Raw genomic sequence first — 16,071 nt, 5'->3', positions numbered from 1 at the left:
CACGCCTTTCGAGGCCATGGCCGCCTCCGCCACGCTGGCTTCCTTCGGATGGCGCTGTCCCTTTAAAGATGCCGGCGCCGGAGCAGCCGTACCCTTTCCATAGGGACAGTACCGCCTTAAGGATGCGGCCGTCTTCCAAGGATATAAATAACTCACTCAATGAATAGCAAAACTTAAGGAAAAATTACAGAGCTGAGGTGACAACAGATCGAACAGCGTTGTCTTCCTCTTCCTCCGATTAACTTCTCAACGAAGGATGGATGATAGCCGCTTACAGTTGTGGTCAAATTCTCTCCTTGCGATGGCACGGCGGTAATGAGCGAGGCGTCATAGGGGGGTGATGTCGTGGGCTGCGTCCACAACGTCTTGGAACTCTCTAACCACCTCTCTAGATTGTGCCGATGGAGTGGAGGAACCTTGCGTGCGTCGAGGTAGTGCGCCGAAGGTCGAAGGTCCACCTGAATAATCGAATCTGCAGGAATTATTGTCATAAATAACGGCAGGTGAATCTGTACAGTGGCGAGGCCCTCTGCTCTGGTGATGGGTCTTGTCGCGGCCTTGTCCATGGCATCGTGCTCGCCGTACAATCACGTCCGGGTCACCACGTTATAGGGACCGAGGTAACGTCCATTACTACAATGTGTGACTCAGCGAACGAAAAATCCTGAGAACCGAGCGGACAGATGCCAGGAGCAGAAGCTGTTCTTGATTCTTCTTCGTTTCTTTAACAGCGAAGCTGTTTATGACTACGAATTCGTGGACTTCTTTTTGCGTGTCCAAAAATTGTTGGTTGATACCATTAAAACAATAGCGGGCCGACCCGCAGCGGAGGTGAAGCAGACTTGAGACACTCCGTTAACTTGAAAAAAGAAGTTCAGTATCTTGGACCCAAATAGAGCCGGTATCAGACATTAAGCTGATAAGAACAGATACGATGCTTTGACCCGCGTCCACCACGTGGAACTTCGCACCGCACTCTCTGTCGGCGTTACAAGCGCTTGTGTATCTACTTTCCTTTCCTTCCACTCTGCCGTGGTGGCGGTCCGTCAAAACGTCACGCGTGTCTAGTTTCCTCCGGCTCCTCGCGAATGTTTCCAAAAAATCGCGGTAAAAGTGTTCGTACTTTTGTTTCTGTGTCACCTCTGTGTCATACGCATAGCAGCTTCGCTGGTGATTCACCTTGACAAAGTGGAATGGCTCCTGGTTTCTTCTACCTTCGCAACTAGTGGAACGAGCTACGAGATACACGTGCTGCAGCGTGCTATAAATAAAAGGCGGCCGAGGAAGCTGACGATGGCTGCTAGAAAATCGTTACGCCACAGACGCATGCGATGCGCTACGCAACGGACGTGTTAACTTTGGCTTTGGTCTTTTTCAAATGTTTCCGCGGCCTGTTGGTCATTTTAACGCGACAGCGTTAAGGAGCTCGTGTCGCAGAAAAGCCGGTGTCGTCGGCGTCGGTGGCGTTGGCCGTGAGCGATAAATGCCGCAGGGACTTCATGAATGAAAAACTTGCAAGATGGGCTGGATGGGAATCGAACCAGGGTCTCCGGAGTGTAAGACGGAGACGCTACCACTCAGCCGCGAGTTCGATGCTTCAAAGCGGTACAAAAGCGCCTCTAGTGAATGCGGTGTTGCCTTAGAAACGAGCCGTAGAAAGTTATACTGCGGTGTATATCAGTAATTATGAACATGTAACTTACAGAAGTCGCAGTTACACGAGTAGCGAAGTGCGTTTCTGCTACATTTCTTCTGCGCTTTCCGCACACGCAGAGCCATCTTGCGGAAAGCACAAAAGACCCCCTCCTCTCAATGTACGGCGCTGCCCCGACAGGTGGCGCGCCACGCGCGCATTGGGGCTGTGCGGCCCGGGGCGCGTCGAGGCGTGTGCGGCCCGGGGCGCGTCCAGGCGTGTGCGGCCCGGGGCTGTGCATCGAGGGGCGTCGCGGCCCGGACTCCCTCTCCCCTGACGACGCTTCGCCTTGCTCCCTCACGGGTTGCAGAATCAAGCGTCCTTCCTTTCTTTAGATCACTATCTGTCTATCTCTCTGCCCGTGCCGATCACGACGTTTGGCTGGCGTGCATCGTTTCCCCCTCCGAGACACCGATTTCTTTGGTTCGTTCCGCTTGCTCAGGCGCATGTTTCGTTGCCGCGCCGAACGTTGCGTTGCTCGACGCTCACCGCGTCCGATGCGGGGCGCCTCGTGAGTGATCACTGCGCCGTAGCCCATTGCCTTACACCCCTTGGCGGGTCGACGGGAACGCTGTCGTGTTTCACTCTTGAAGGCGAAGCTTAAGCGTCCTCTAATTATTTATGGTGGAAATTTGAAATCATCGGATCCGTGAAAACGAGAGGATTCGCGGGATCCTAATTTTGAGGTGGGCCACCCATTTATTGCACTTTATTGGATGTTTTGTGCTCACGGCCACGCTGGCCGAGAGCTAGCGTCTGGTAGACCTAGCGCGGCGGGGCGCGCCCGTCTGGCATGGCAGCAATGCACGTCGAACGGGAAGTGCTCCTGGCGGAGAATTCTACTGAAGACCTCAGATGGCAAACACTGTCCAGCCGAAAATCTAGAGTTATGACGAAGCCTGTATTCGGTATGGCGGCTCACAAAGCGAGATGCCTGAACGAAGAGGTGCAGGTGAAGGTCGCGGAGGCTCGGTAATCAAAAATCGCTCTGTGAAGGCATCCCGCATGCCACCAATGCCGGAATAAAAGATCAAAACAGTTCTTCGCCATTGGGTGTACTGAATTTGGAGAAAGATAGCCCAACAACGGCGGGCAAGGCTATGGTAGGGGCAGCAGCACTCAGTACTGAGCCCATTAATGAAGATGCTATCTGCCCTAACTTTATGCAAAATATATTGGTGGCTAGTACGACATAAAGAAGCAACGCTGAACGATATGTGAGGATCACATCAATCTGAGTGGCGGACATGAATCTTGAAGTCAGTGAGTCCGAGACGTCCCCACGCACTACGTGTAAAAAGGTCATTCGCAATGTGGACATTATGAATGGTCCTGTGACACTGGAGCGGAACATCGTTAATGATGGCAATCCGTTGGCCATAGCGGCCAAAAGAATCAAGGATACAGGATCATTTATCACTGTGTTGGACAAGTGAGGAGTGCCCAGTTTTGTCAGATGCGGGCCCGCCCTGGTCCGTTGTTTCCTGTATAAAAAGCAGGTGGATGTGCGTGGGAAGCTTGGACATAGGGGGGATGTCTGTCCGGCACCTGATTATTTTGAATGCCAAGTGTACTGGGATGGGAACTCTAAAGAGGATGATAACTGTGTGCCTTGTTGCATGCTTTGTGGCCGCCGACATCTGAAGGCGGATAAACAACACAGCCAACGGTACCAGCTTTCGTACATCGTGCGTGTTTGACGACAGGAAACGGCCAGGATAGAGCTAGCAGTGGAACAGGAGGCAGCCGAGACGGCGCAACTGGCGAGTGCCCACCAACGCTCTAAGGGGCGCTCGAGCTCTAGGATTCGTTCAAGGTCAAGATGGCGGCCGTCATCGGGGGATCCAACCACCAGGAGCCACTCCGTTTCTAGAGACGCGCGGCTGTGCTTTCGTTAAGGCGTCGCCGCAGCTGGAGGCCCAACCACCTGGACTGGCAACGCCGAGGGTGGCATCAGCGCCAGCCATGCACGTGAGCAGCGCTTGAAGCATGTGAATGTTAATACACTTAATGATAGGATTGCACAATTGGAGAGTGAGAATCGGCTTAAAGGCAGCCATTGACGGGCTTATCAAGGAGATGGCTGAAATTAGGAGGGGCTTAGACCTCCAGTAACAGGGGTAGCTTGGGACAGGCTAGCAAACATGATGACACGGTTCAAGTACCAAAGTCTGTGGAAGTTGCAGGACAGAGCATAGCTGACGCGAAGACGCCGACTCCGAGAAAGAGGGCCCTATCCTCAATGGTGAGGACTCAGGGAAAGGTCAGTTCCGAGCTTAAAGCAATGATGGCTACACTGCTAGAAAGTAAATCAGATCATTAGTATACTGGAGCTGATAGAAGAGCGGGAAAATACCACGGCTCAGATATTAGACAAAATTGAAATATATCTAAACAAGATGATGGTCCCTGTTAGGAAGCGAGAGTGCTCTCTGCCACTAGCACAGCAAGGTAAGTCGCCGATCGGACTTTAGCTCAAAACAAGTTCACCGAATTTACATCGTCAGGGTGATTCTATTGAATATTCCATTTAGAATTTGACAGTGGAATTGTAGGGGGTTCAGTTATAAGAAGCAGTTCCTTCACCAGTTTATTACAACGCATGGTGTGAAACCTCTGGTTATCATGTTACAGTAAACACTGACGTCTAGCGTAAGCTGAACGGGTTTCAAAGCAGAGATGAATGACAATGAGCACGACAGAGGGCTCACAACTCAGGATGGCTGACTGGGATGCTGTTAGGAAACGAAGAGTGCAGAGAATTGAAGATGAGGGGAGTGAGTTGAGCTTGGAGCGGTAGACTAGTCAGCTTAAAGGTGACGTTGAGGTGGCCACGGAGGACGATAAGGCCGATATTGACACAGAGCAAATGGAAAGTCGCCTGGAGCATGTGTTAGAAGCGAAGCTGTCAATGTTAGAGAGATGAAAGGGTCAGAGGTTGAATAGAAGACTTAGAAATCGTTTAGCAAAGGTTAATTGGGAAACTGAAGACCATTGTCGGGGGTATTGTCCAGGCAGCAGTGGCATGCAGTATGCCATTCTATCGATGGTCGCATTAAGAGGGTAGGCGCCAGGAGTTTGCTCAGGTATTTACTAGATGAGACAAACATTAAATCTAATCAGAGGACGGTGATAGGTGAGCTGGTCCATCAGGTGTATCGGGAGTCCGCGGTGCAAGGGTTGCTGATGGATTTGGCTGACAAATACATTCCGTTGGAGACCTGACACGATATACCTGACGTGATTTTGGAATATAGTGATGGAATGGAGTGATGGATGAGGAATTTACTGCAAGTGATAGAAGGGTGGCGCTGCAGGATCTTAATGGTCGATTGGCATCAAAGCCGGCTGGCATCACGAATAAAATATTATGGAATTTAGACGACGGTTTCCTTCAGTTCCTTACGCGAGAGATCAACAGCCGATGGAAGGAAGGCTCTTTCGCAGAAGAGTTGAAACTTGCAACTACTGGTCTGATACCGAAACCGGAGAAGGCGCATGAGCCTTGAAAATCTCAGACCCATTTTCCTGGCATTGTGTTCGAGCAAAGTCATCGAGAATGTCATTTTAAATAGGTGACGGCGTTATGTAGAGGGGCAATCGAGTCTTTCCGCACTCGATGATAATATTTCGGCCCGGTCTTTCGACTCAGGACGCTATGATCAGAATTAAGCATCAGCTCCTCGACCAGCGGACAAGAGATACTGTGGTACTACTTGGACTTGGTGTGGAAAAAGCTTTCAATAAAATCCGAAATTCTTTGCGCTGGAAGACCGCACTGCTCAACTCGAACCTGACAACACAACTCTGGGCCGTTGAGCAAGCCGAGGAAGCCCTTTCAACACAAGGTCTCGGAACCGCGTCCGCGGCGGTTGCCTAGACCCACTAAAAACACACCGGACTAGAATCTTATTGATTTGAAAACAAAGTTTACGCTTTCATTCTACGTGTGCTATCCGACCTAAATCTGGGGTAGCGGCATTCCCATTTTGTAAAGACTTTCATTATGGATAGAAAGACCTGTCTCATGTTAGGGGAAGATAAAGTCGGAAGTCTTTAAATTGGGTCACTGTGGTATGCCGCAGGGAGGAATCCGTACTCTCACCTAGGCTGTTCAATCTGGCGATGTCGAAGTTGGCTCATATACTTAACACTGTTCAGCGTTTTGCCTGTTCTATCTACGCGGATGACGTTACTATGTAGAGTGCCGGTGGTAGTGACGTAGAGCTTGAGGCTAGGCTGCCGGAGGTGGTGACGCTTATGGAAATTCATTAGGCTTTTATGGGGCTCAAGTGCTCCACTAAAAAGTATGAGTTGATTTTCAAATCGTGGTCTTCAAGGTCATGGGCCAAAGGATTAGGTACCGGAAGTTGAGCCCCTCATTATAAGCCATACTAGGGAAGGGTCGTTGATACCTAAAGTTGAGCAAGTCAGAGTCCTGGGTTTGGTATCTGAAGCGAGTTCATCGAACCTATTACCAAGAAGGAGGAGGAGGCCATGACGCTTAAGAGAAGGATCTCTAGTAGGCAGAAGAAACTGCGATGCGGTTAGTTCACGCATTTATTCCGTGTCATTTCTCGTATGTGGCACCTATGCTAAATTAGAATAGGGGAGAGAAAGATAAGTTTGAAGCTTTAATAAGAAAAACCGCTAAGGGGACACTTCATCTAGCTATTAGCACGTCAAAAGATATGTTGTTGCGACTGGGTTTGCATAATCAGCAGCGGCCTGGTTACGCCCACTGAAGAGCAAAGGCCTCTCCCACACTTCTCTAACTACCCCGGTCACGTGCTAATTGTGGCCATGCTGTCCCTGCAAACTTCTTAATCTCATCCGCCCACCTAACTTTCTGGCGCCCCTGCTACGCTTCCCTTCTCTTGGAATCCAGTCCGTAACCCTTAATGACCATCGGTTTTCTTCCCTCCTCATTACATGTCCTGCCCATGCCCAATTATTTTTCAACTACGATGTCATTAACTCGCGTTTCTTCCATCGCCCAATCTGCTCTTTTCTTATCTCTTAACGTTACAACCATCATTCTTCTTTCATAGCTCGTTGCATTGTGCTCAATTTAAGTAGAACCTTTTCGTAAGGTTTTTACCCCGTACGTGAGTACTGGTAAGACACAGCTGTTATACACTTTCTTCTTGAGAGATAATGGCAACCTGCTGTTTATGATCTGAGAATGCCTGCCCAATGCACCCCAGCACATTCTTATTTTTCGGATTATTCCAGTCTCATGGCCCGGATCCGCGGTCACTACCTGCCCTAAGTAGATGTATTCCCTTACCACTTCCACTGTCCTCGCTATTTATCGTAAACTGCTGTTCTCTTCCGAGACTGTTAAAAATTAGTTTTCTGCAGATTAATTTTAGACCCACCCTTCAGCTTTGCCTCTCCAGGTCAGTGAGCATGCATTGCAATTGGTCCCCTGAGTTACTAAGCAGGGCTATATCATCAGCAAATCCCAAATAACTAAGGTAGTCTTCATTAACTGCTACAACAGCGTGAAAGTATGTCATAGAGTCAAGTGGAGAATTGGTGACTGCGACGCGCGATGGGGCGTGGCTACATGCATTGAACATGAACCTTAGGGCCAATATCAGGCTTCGTCCGTTTCCGCTGAATGTGCACCCTGTGCACAATGGTAGGGAGGCGGATGCCGAGAGCTAGGGCTTTGTTGCGAGAGGCGAATGATCAGGTGGAGGAGTCTGCGTTTGTTGAAGCGGTATGGATTAATGGAAAAGATGCTTATTCGGTGGTGGCGGTAGATGGCCCACAGAGCGTTCGAAATGCCGCTTCCATTTATGGAAAAGATCCGGGGGTCGCTGAGCTGCTGGCTGTCGCTCTGGCATTCATTGATTCAATACGAGCTTTGGTGTTCAGGGCCTCGCGATCTTTGATTAAAGCCTTTTCGAGGGAACTTGTTGCGGAACGGGCTTACAGAGTACTGCACGGTAGGGATACCGCTTTGCATACACTTATTGGCTCTGGGCGCACATGGGGTCAGTGGAACGAGCCCCACGTAACCTCTACGACGTGTCGTACAGGAAGGCGTAATTATTACTGTGCCGTGTACTCCATGAAAGGGCTGTATCTCCCGCTGTTGAGTTCAGGGACCAGCTGTTAACCTACAACGAGATTACTAACCAATATTACTTAGGGTGCATCGCATTCCCCCTGCCACATCCTAAACTGAATAGGCCACAGGCGGTTACATCAAGGCTTCTGCAGACACGAACGTATGCTAACCCGGTCGGCATGAATAAAATTAAGCCGCACTGCGGGGTTTAACTCTATTGTATTAAGTGTGGGGGTTCGCTTGATTTAGAACACAGCTTCGGCGCTGCTCGGCGTTGGCCGGCGATGGTTCTCGAGGTGAATAGTGGGGGCAGCGGATGCTGCACAGATGCTGCATGGATACTGGCCGACCAACGCAGGGTTGTCCAGAGTGCCCGTGGGACGGCAGAGGGGTTTGTCCTCTCTCTCCCAACGTGGGGGCAGCACGCATCAGTGCCAGACAGATTCCTCAGGACCTAAATATATTTCTTCATACCATACCATACGGGCGCATACGTCAACTAGAACGCGACCGAGCAAGTTCTTTGAACCACTTGCCGCGTTTGTATCCGCTGTTGCACTAGAAGAAAAGAAACATGAAGAGTGCCACGCGACACTATGGATCACCGCTGAAAATTTTAGATAATCTAAAAATATACATATATGAGCTACTGCATGTGTATGTTTATATTATATCCAGTCTGTCTAAATTTCAGTAAAACATTTCTTCTTACACCATGTTGTTCTTAATACTAATTTTATTCCTCGAAAACGACACTTCATACACACATACACATGGTTCGTGAGCTACTCAGACCTAGAATGCTTCACTTTGCGCAGATATCAGCTGCAGTTCAATCGGGTTGTTTTTTTATGCAGTGGCTGTGTAAATGACGTCACCGATGAAATCGTCGCAAACAGCTTCGCTACGTCCTCCGCTGCGACACCCAATTGTCCTCGTCACCAGGCTCAAATCGTACATCTATTCGCATGGCACATATCTTTTTCTTACTTCCGAAAGGACATCATTGCCCTCAGACCTTGAGAGCAATCTTAATGGGTAGGTCGCATGATGGCTCTAGCGACCTGCTCCACGGCATTGTCGTTTTCGCAAGCACAGAGAGAAAGCGGCAAAGCAACTTGGTGAAACAAACCGGGAGGCAGACGCAGGATGCGCCACGCCGTGCGACCGGCAGCTAGTGGGATAGACGCCGTCCGGATGAGGAGCTAAATTTCCGGAATGCAAGAAGGAGCCTCGGGGGCGTGAGACGAGCCTAAATGTGATTACTTCACCGAGAGACTACCCGCAATGGCGGTGCGTGGTGGTATGTGCATAGTGCACAATGGTGAGGCACATCAGGTGGTTATGCAGAGGTATAGATTACCATGCTGCCAGGTAGGGAGTAGGAGGAGTACCTTTTAATGAAGGAAAAGGAGGAACGGTCAGCCTGGAGAGCGGGGAGATGTACTGGAAGCTCTGGAAGCTTCTTGGCCGACCGCCCACTTATGTTCCGTATGTGTCATAGCACGTAAAATGTAATCAGTTTGCGGCGATCAGTTCAATGAGCTAGTTGGCGTGCACACAGTATGCACAGCGAGATTTTTGACTAACCTCCGATATTGAATTTGTCCCGTTGTACTGCCCGCTTCTCGGCCAAAATATTGTTGGGGTATGTATCATTGTCTGGAAATCGTAATAATCATCGAGGCCTCGCGATAGTCACCAAGAGCTAGTTAGCGTTGGCACGAGTTGGACCGCCCGCTCTTGGGACCATCCTCCGTTGTGGGCAAGTGACAAAGTAAGAAAATGATCATGATAGACAACAAGCGGGCGCGCTTCTTGGTCGATCCCCCTTTTTAGGTACGAAAATTACAATCATGAATGACCGGCTTTCATGTCAAAAAGATAGTTGGCCTACTCATGGTATGTATGACCGGCTTCTTAGTCAACTGCCTGTTGTATGTGCATTGTAGGAAAAACATCATCATTGCAAAACGTGGTTGTCCTTCTGAATAAGCTTGGTGCTTGAATGAGATGGGGGGAGGGGAGCATACTTGCGATTGGGATCTAATTGTTAAAACATCGGAGTGCTGCGCTGAGAGATAGAGATTTGAATCCCGTCTTTTTGAAACTGAGGAGAAATCAACTCGGAGAGAGCATGGATGAACCACCACCCGAGCGGCATTGAAACGGAGAAACCGACCGACCGAGGCAAAACTACAGATGGTTCGCAAAGAAGCTTTGCTTTATTGAAGAAGAAAAGAAACGAAAACACATCTTTTTTTCAAAATTCAGCTTTCTACAGCCATCGCATTGTTCTTCCTTCCGCTATGGCGATACACATGTTGCATCTTATTTGTACTTACTTTAGGACGAAGAGGAAGAGATACAGCAGCATAGGTAGCAGGGCCCTAAAGAAATGGCCCATTCCAGATGCTTGAATTCCACAGGTCTTGAGTTTCTGGCAAAGATATATATACGCAAGGTCACATGACAGAATGAATCAACTGAAAAATGTGATAGATCTGAGATAGTGTCCGAAATGGCTTCCTTTGGCATGAACTTGGACACATAGTGGTTTTCGGGACACTGCACAACCAGTGCTCCTAGTGAATACCGGCAAATTTGAATGGTACAAACAACTTCGTTTGTAATAAACTGTAAAGAATTATTATAGAACTTTCTAAATCAGAAAGATCCATCTCACGTATCAAATGCCACACTGCTACCATCGCGGACTGTTATGTCGTTTTGGCATCTCGTAATTTTTATGCCTATACTACGCAAACACAGGTCCCCATGCGCTAACATTAGCAGAGTTTTTCATCTTTTCTGGTGATGACGAGTGCATTTGCATATTACAAAAGCAATGAAATGGTAATTGAGTTAATATCTACAGTAATTACTCCATTGTAACGCGAGATTTTTCATGGCCTCCGTTACTTGAAATCGACCCTCACGATACATTGGCATAACGCGAAATCTATTATTTAGAAAAGTATATTCAAAATTCCGCGATTTCTTAACTTATGTTGGCAATCTGTACCTTTACGTCTACATTCAATCCATAGAGAAGTCGATCAAAGTCAAAATTCATTTTTGTTGCAATCGGTGCCATTTTCGCTGTGCTTGTGAATGGTTTTACGTTTGCGGTGCTTTATTACCCTGCGGCCTTTCAGGCTTCGAATACGTTTATTTCCAACGTTATTGCGACTATAAACGTTCGCTTTGACGGGCCTCTTCGCGAGACAAGTAATTTTTACGGCCGATGAGCTGGGAAACTCCGCTGCTGGTTGGCGGCTCGACGTCAATGAGTACACAAGTCTGGAAATGCGGGGTCGGTCCGAAGGGCCTCGTAGTGGCCTGCTACTGTCCCCGAATAAAGTGGCTGTGTGATCTTTTAATAAGTACTTAATCTGAAATAAACTCATTGGCACAGGTGACTTGATTCTCCGGCCATAGCTTTAAGAAATAGTTTCGCATTCCCGAGACTCGGTTTGTTTCGGCACCGAACCCCTCGACCCCTTGTAAGCAATAGCGTTATCTGCCCGCAGCAGCATGGCTGTGTTGCAGGTAGATCTACATCAACCGCAGTTTTAACACTTTCGCAATGGCTTAACTCTGCTCTTAACAAGAATAACATTGCTGTGTCAATCTTTGTTGATATAAAAAAGACGTTCGATACGACCTGTCACTCCATACTTTTATAAAAACTGGAATCTTATGGTATCGTAGGAAACGCGCTTCAATTCATCCACAGCTACCGTAAGGCACGAAGGCAACAAGTGGTAATCAACAAACATCATTCTGCTTTCACCGATATCGTATGCGGTGTACGGCAAGGCTCGGTTTTAGGCCCTATTCTGTTTTCATTATACATAAATGATTTACCAGGCGTACTTAACCTGTCAAAAGTCTTGATGTACGCTGACGACACCGCCTTAGTTTACTCAGGGGACTCCCTCTCGTCATTACAAGACACTATATCTGGTGAACTGCTAAAAGTAGCCAAATGGTTTTCAGAAAATACACCAGCCCTAAATACTGATAAAACTAAGTATATCATATTTCACTCTAACAGGGAAATACTAGACTACAGTGAGTTCACTTTGACTCTAGAGAGCCGAACTCTGGATTGTGTTGATTCATTTAAATATTTAGGCGTTACGTTAGAAAGTCACTTGCACTGGAGAGAACAAATAAGCGCCGTTTGTGGAATACTCGCTTTCAACTGTTACACACTGGCCCGTGCTCGGCAATATTTTCCTCGGGTTCTGCTTCGTTGCATATAGTTTTCTTTCTTTCATACCCACATGAGCTATTGTTGTGAAATGTGGGGCTTAACATATTAAACTTACTTAACACCTATAGTGCAGTTGCAAAAACGCGCCCTAAGAATAATAACACTTTCCTCTGTTCATCACCCAAGTAGCGTTCTGTTTACTGACCTTCGTATTCTTTCTTTCACGGCGTTAAGAAATTATAAGGTCACTTGTTTAGCTCACAAAATATTCAACACCAAGTTTCCCTTACCCAATATCATATTTAACTTCCCACGTGCGAACACCAGGCAAGCAACTGACTTTAACTTAAACCTTCCTTATTTCAGCAATGTATACGGTGAACGATTATTAGAGGTATTTGGCGCTATAACTTGGAACAATGTGCCTGTGGAAATAAAAGTGACCAGACATTTTGATATTGTATGTAAACGCTTCTTCTTGTCTAGCCAAACGTAATAGCTCTTCCTTAAAATTAAGAAAGTACTTTTTCATGTAAATAATGTTCTTACTCATTGAGCAGATATGTATTTGGTTGACCTGTATATGTACTTTTGTGTACTGGACCAGCTACTAGCCACATAGGCTATTAGTCAAACTATTTTGTACACATTCCTTGACTTGTTTAAACAAAGCTCACTTTTTGATTGATTGATTGATTGATTGATTGATTGATTGATTGATTGATTGATTGATTGATTGATTGATTGATTGATTGATTGATTGATTGATTGATTGATTGATTGATTGATTGATTGATTGATTAAGCTATACGGCCGAACACGCTCTTGACACCGACAACGAGCTTGGCGCAGCGCCAGAATCACTTGTCGAGGCCGGTTTCGGTGACGAGTCACACGAACTTTCGCAAATGTTCAACTACCTCCCAAAGTGATCGCCCGAGAATATCACCCAAGAGAACCTCCTTCCCCTTCTCTGACGACGATGACAAGTGAAAAGAACCGGTTTCTGAATTGATTCCGCGATTAAAGGTACCATTTCTCTTTCCATTCATATCGCGTTAGATTCGCATTCTTTTTTTCGTGAACTGAAAGGTCCATACTGGCGTTACATTAGAATAAATACGGTAATTTGTAATGTAAAAATGTATTGGTAATTGGTTGGCTAAACTATCCATACCTGAGAAAGTCGTTACAGCAGGTCAAGCATGTTACTAGAGCCTATGCGCTTGGCAACCTTTGCTTAAATCAGAATTTGCAGGCCCCAAAATCAACGCAAGCTTATGATACATTGCGCCTTACACGGTTAAACATCATAAAATATAGTCACAGACCGTGTCTCCTTTCCCGAGTGGTAAACTGCTCATGTGAAAAAAAATGTTGTAAAAGTGGTCATTGCGTAGAAATACACCTGGTATATAGCAGCTGAGCTTTTTTAGTTATCATTTTATAGCGTGGAAACAACCTTTAAAACTAGGTTTTTGTTTACAGAAAGTCCGGGTTTTAGCCCATGTAGTATTTTTCTATCTTTTTTTCCAAAATTCACGATTTCACAACAGCAATGTATCGACGATGTGCATGTAATGCTTTGCAGTAACAAAATCTGAAAAACCTCTGAACAACCTTTCACTTACAACATGAAGATGCATTTTTTTTAGTCAAGAACCCAACTGCTAGTTAACAAATTTCTTTTGCGTGGAAAGGTCTAAAAACGCACGATGTGGTAAGCGGTACTGCACTTTTAGCACCCTCACCAGTCATCGATCCTTGTTTTTCGTTTTCACTGTCGGGTTGGATCTCATTTCCAATGCTCCCAAGTAAACTGACGCGACGAACGGGCTCTGCGCTTTCCTTGAACGCGCCTAGGCGCCGGGACGCGCATCACGCGTGCGCATACGTTGTGCAAATGCCAATTAATAAAAAAAAGCCATCCGATCCCACGCTCTGTGGGAATCGATGTTATGCGAAGCACTATGCGGCGAGCCAACCAAGTTAGCGAAATGGCTATGAGAGCACCAAGGCGTAGGCGGCTGTTTCATAACCTTTATGGCACACATATTATGACATTCATGTCATGATCGATCAGTCATGTTCGTCATACACTCTTGTCATACTTTGCCAATTTTCACACCTACAAAGTTAGCGACCATGAGACCGCCAAGACCTAGGCTGCTGTTTCATGACCTACATGACACGCATATCATGACATTCATGTGATCACCTATCACTTATGTTCGTCACACACACTCGTCATACTACGCTAATTGTGTGGTACATACCATGTTAACCAAATGAACATGACAACACCAAGAAGTAGGCGACTGCTTCATGACCTACATGACGCACATATTACAATATTCAGGTCTTAAACTATCGTTTATGTTCTTTATACACACTTGTCATACTATGCCAATTAAGGTACCTACGAAGTTAACGACCATGAGACCAGCAAGATGTAGGCGTCTGTTTCCTAACCTAAATGACAGACATGTCATGATTGTCTGACCTATCAGTTATGTTCGCCATACACTTTTCTCATACCATGCCTATTTTCGTACATGTCAAGTTAATGAAAGGACCATGAGGCACCGAGACGCAGGTAGCTAGACAGATAGATACTGTCGAAGTTGTAAATGTTCGCCAAGAAATGCTTCACATAAAATTCAGCGCCTTTCCACTCGATGAAGAAGGGTAACCAGCGACGCTGTGAATGTGGCACCCTGAATGGCGAACTGCACCTCCACCGCGGGTCGGCCTGGCCTGCATTATCTTTGGGATTGCCACGTTTGCGTAGTGTTTAACGCCAGCTTCACCTCCGCGGCAAGTCGGCCCGGCATTGCACTGTCTTCGTGATTGGCCCACATATGAAAAATTGTTGGTCTGTGTCCTCCGAGACGAGATCCGCCAAAACCTAGCCAAAAACAGCCTCGCTGTAAGAAAAACTTTCCCGTAATCGAAAGTAGGTGTAGGCATCAAATGGCTACCTGCAGAGCAGATTGGTTGGAGACAAGGAGGTTTAAAAAACATTTGCTGGAGTGGAGATGCCACCTCAAAAGTGAAGTCGAACCGCCGCCAACTTACGATAGGCAAGAAGTAACGTTTTTAAATAGCGAGTAATATACGATGTGCTTTCTTCCAGCTCCGTGCTATCTATGATGCTTTATTTAGTCTTACAGACATCATTCGATGTCTTTTTTTCTCTCAATGGTTTCTTTTGCCGACGATTGTGTAGTTTATTGTAAAAAATTTTTCGAAAACCATCATGTAACTTTCGGAAATGAATTAGACGCCGTTGTTGTTGCCCCTCTATCTTACTAAAACTAAATTGATGTGTTTTGCCGCCGAGCCGCTCGAGTTTCCACGTCCTATTATTTGGAACGTAGTAGTGTGAAACTCGTCCTGACCTACAAGTATCGACGTGTTCGTCTATATTACGACTTAATGTGGAACCGTCACATTTACTCCATCCATGTGGCTGCTAATCGTTCTGTTCTAATAATTCTGCTAATCGTTCTGTTGGCATCCCAAACGCAACATAAATCGCGCTCCTTTTGACATACGCGTGCTTCTCTAGAATACACTGATTTACCCGAAGCTCGATTACGCATCGGCAGTACGAGATCCGCTTTGGTGACCTGGAGGAGCCATCAATAATACGAAATAACGACACGTTGTTACAACTAGTAAATAAAATCTAATAAAGCAAGCAATATGATCACGCCGAGCGCTAACTTCTGGCGTAGCGCTACGGCGCCCGCGCGAGAATTATGAAACGCCAACGAGGAATTTACCGGCTCACGTACAACTACGATCAAAATGCACGTTAAACATCCCCGGGCGACCTAAATAAAGCTATCCGGAGCCATATACTACGACCTACTTCATAGCTTCAGTTGCTTTGGGACGTTAAAAACGTTAATCACCACAAACCAAAGCAACATATGCGGGCGTAAACTCGAAGCTAAGCGACTGCATCCATAAGTCATAGTGAGCCTTGAAAAAGTGTCAAGGATACGCTAACTACTGGTGGAGTTCAAAACATATCATGAATAAAGTCGCTTTTTGTATAAAAAAGCC

At 46.7% G+C, this 16,071-nt stretch overlaps 1 non-coding gene across 1 annotated transcript; it reads right to left on the bottom strand.

Annotated features, from left to right (window-relative positions):
• Positions 1–780: 780 nt before the first annotated feature.
• Positions 781–965, bottom strand: LOC142586438 (U2 spliceosomal RNA). Its single transcript, XR_012829219.1, has one exon. It is a non-coding gene; the product is annotated as a U2 spliceosomal RNA (small nuclear RNA).
• Between the last annotated feature and the right edge of the window lie 15,106 nt (positions 966–16,071).

The sequence above is a fragment of the Dermacentor variabilis genome, chromosome 6 (genome assembly GCF_050947875.1).
Source record: "Dermacentor variabilis isolate Ectoservices chromosome 6, ASM5094787v1, whole genome shotgun sequence".
NCBI classification, from domain to species: domain Eukaryota; kingdom Metazoa; phylum Arthropoda; class Arachnida; order Ixodida; family Ixodidae; genus Dermacentor; species Dermacentor variabilis.
Note: the sequence above shows the minus strand (reverse complement) of the source record. Positions and strands in the feature narration are given on the sequence as shown.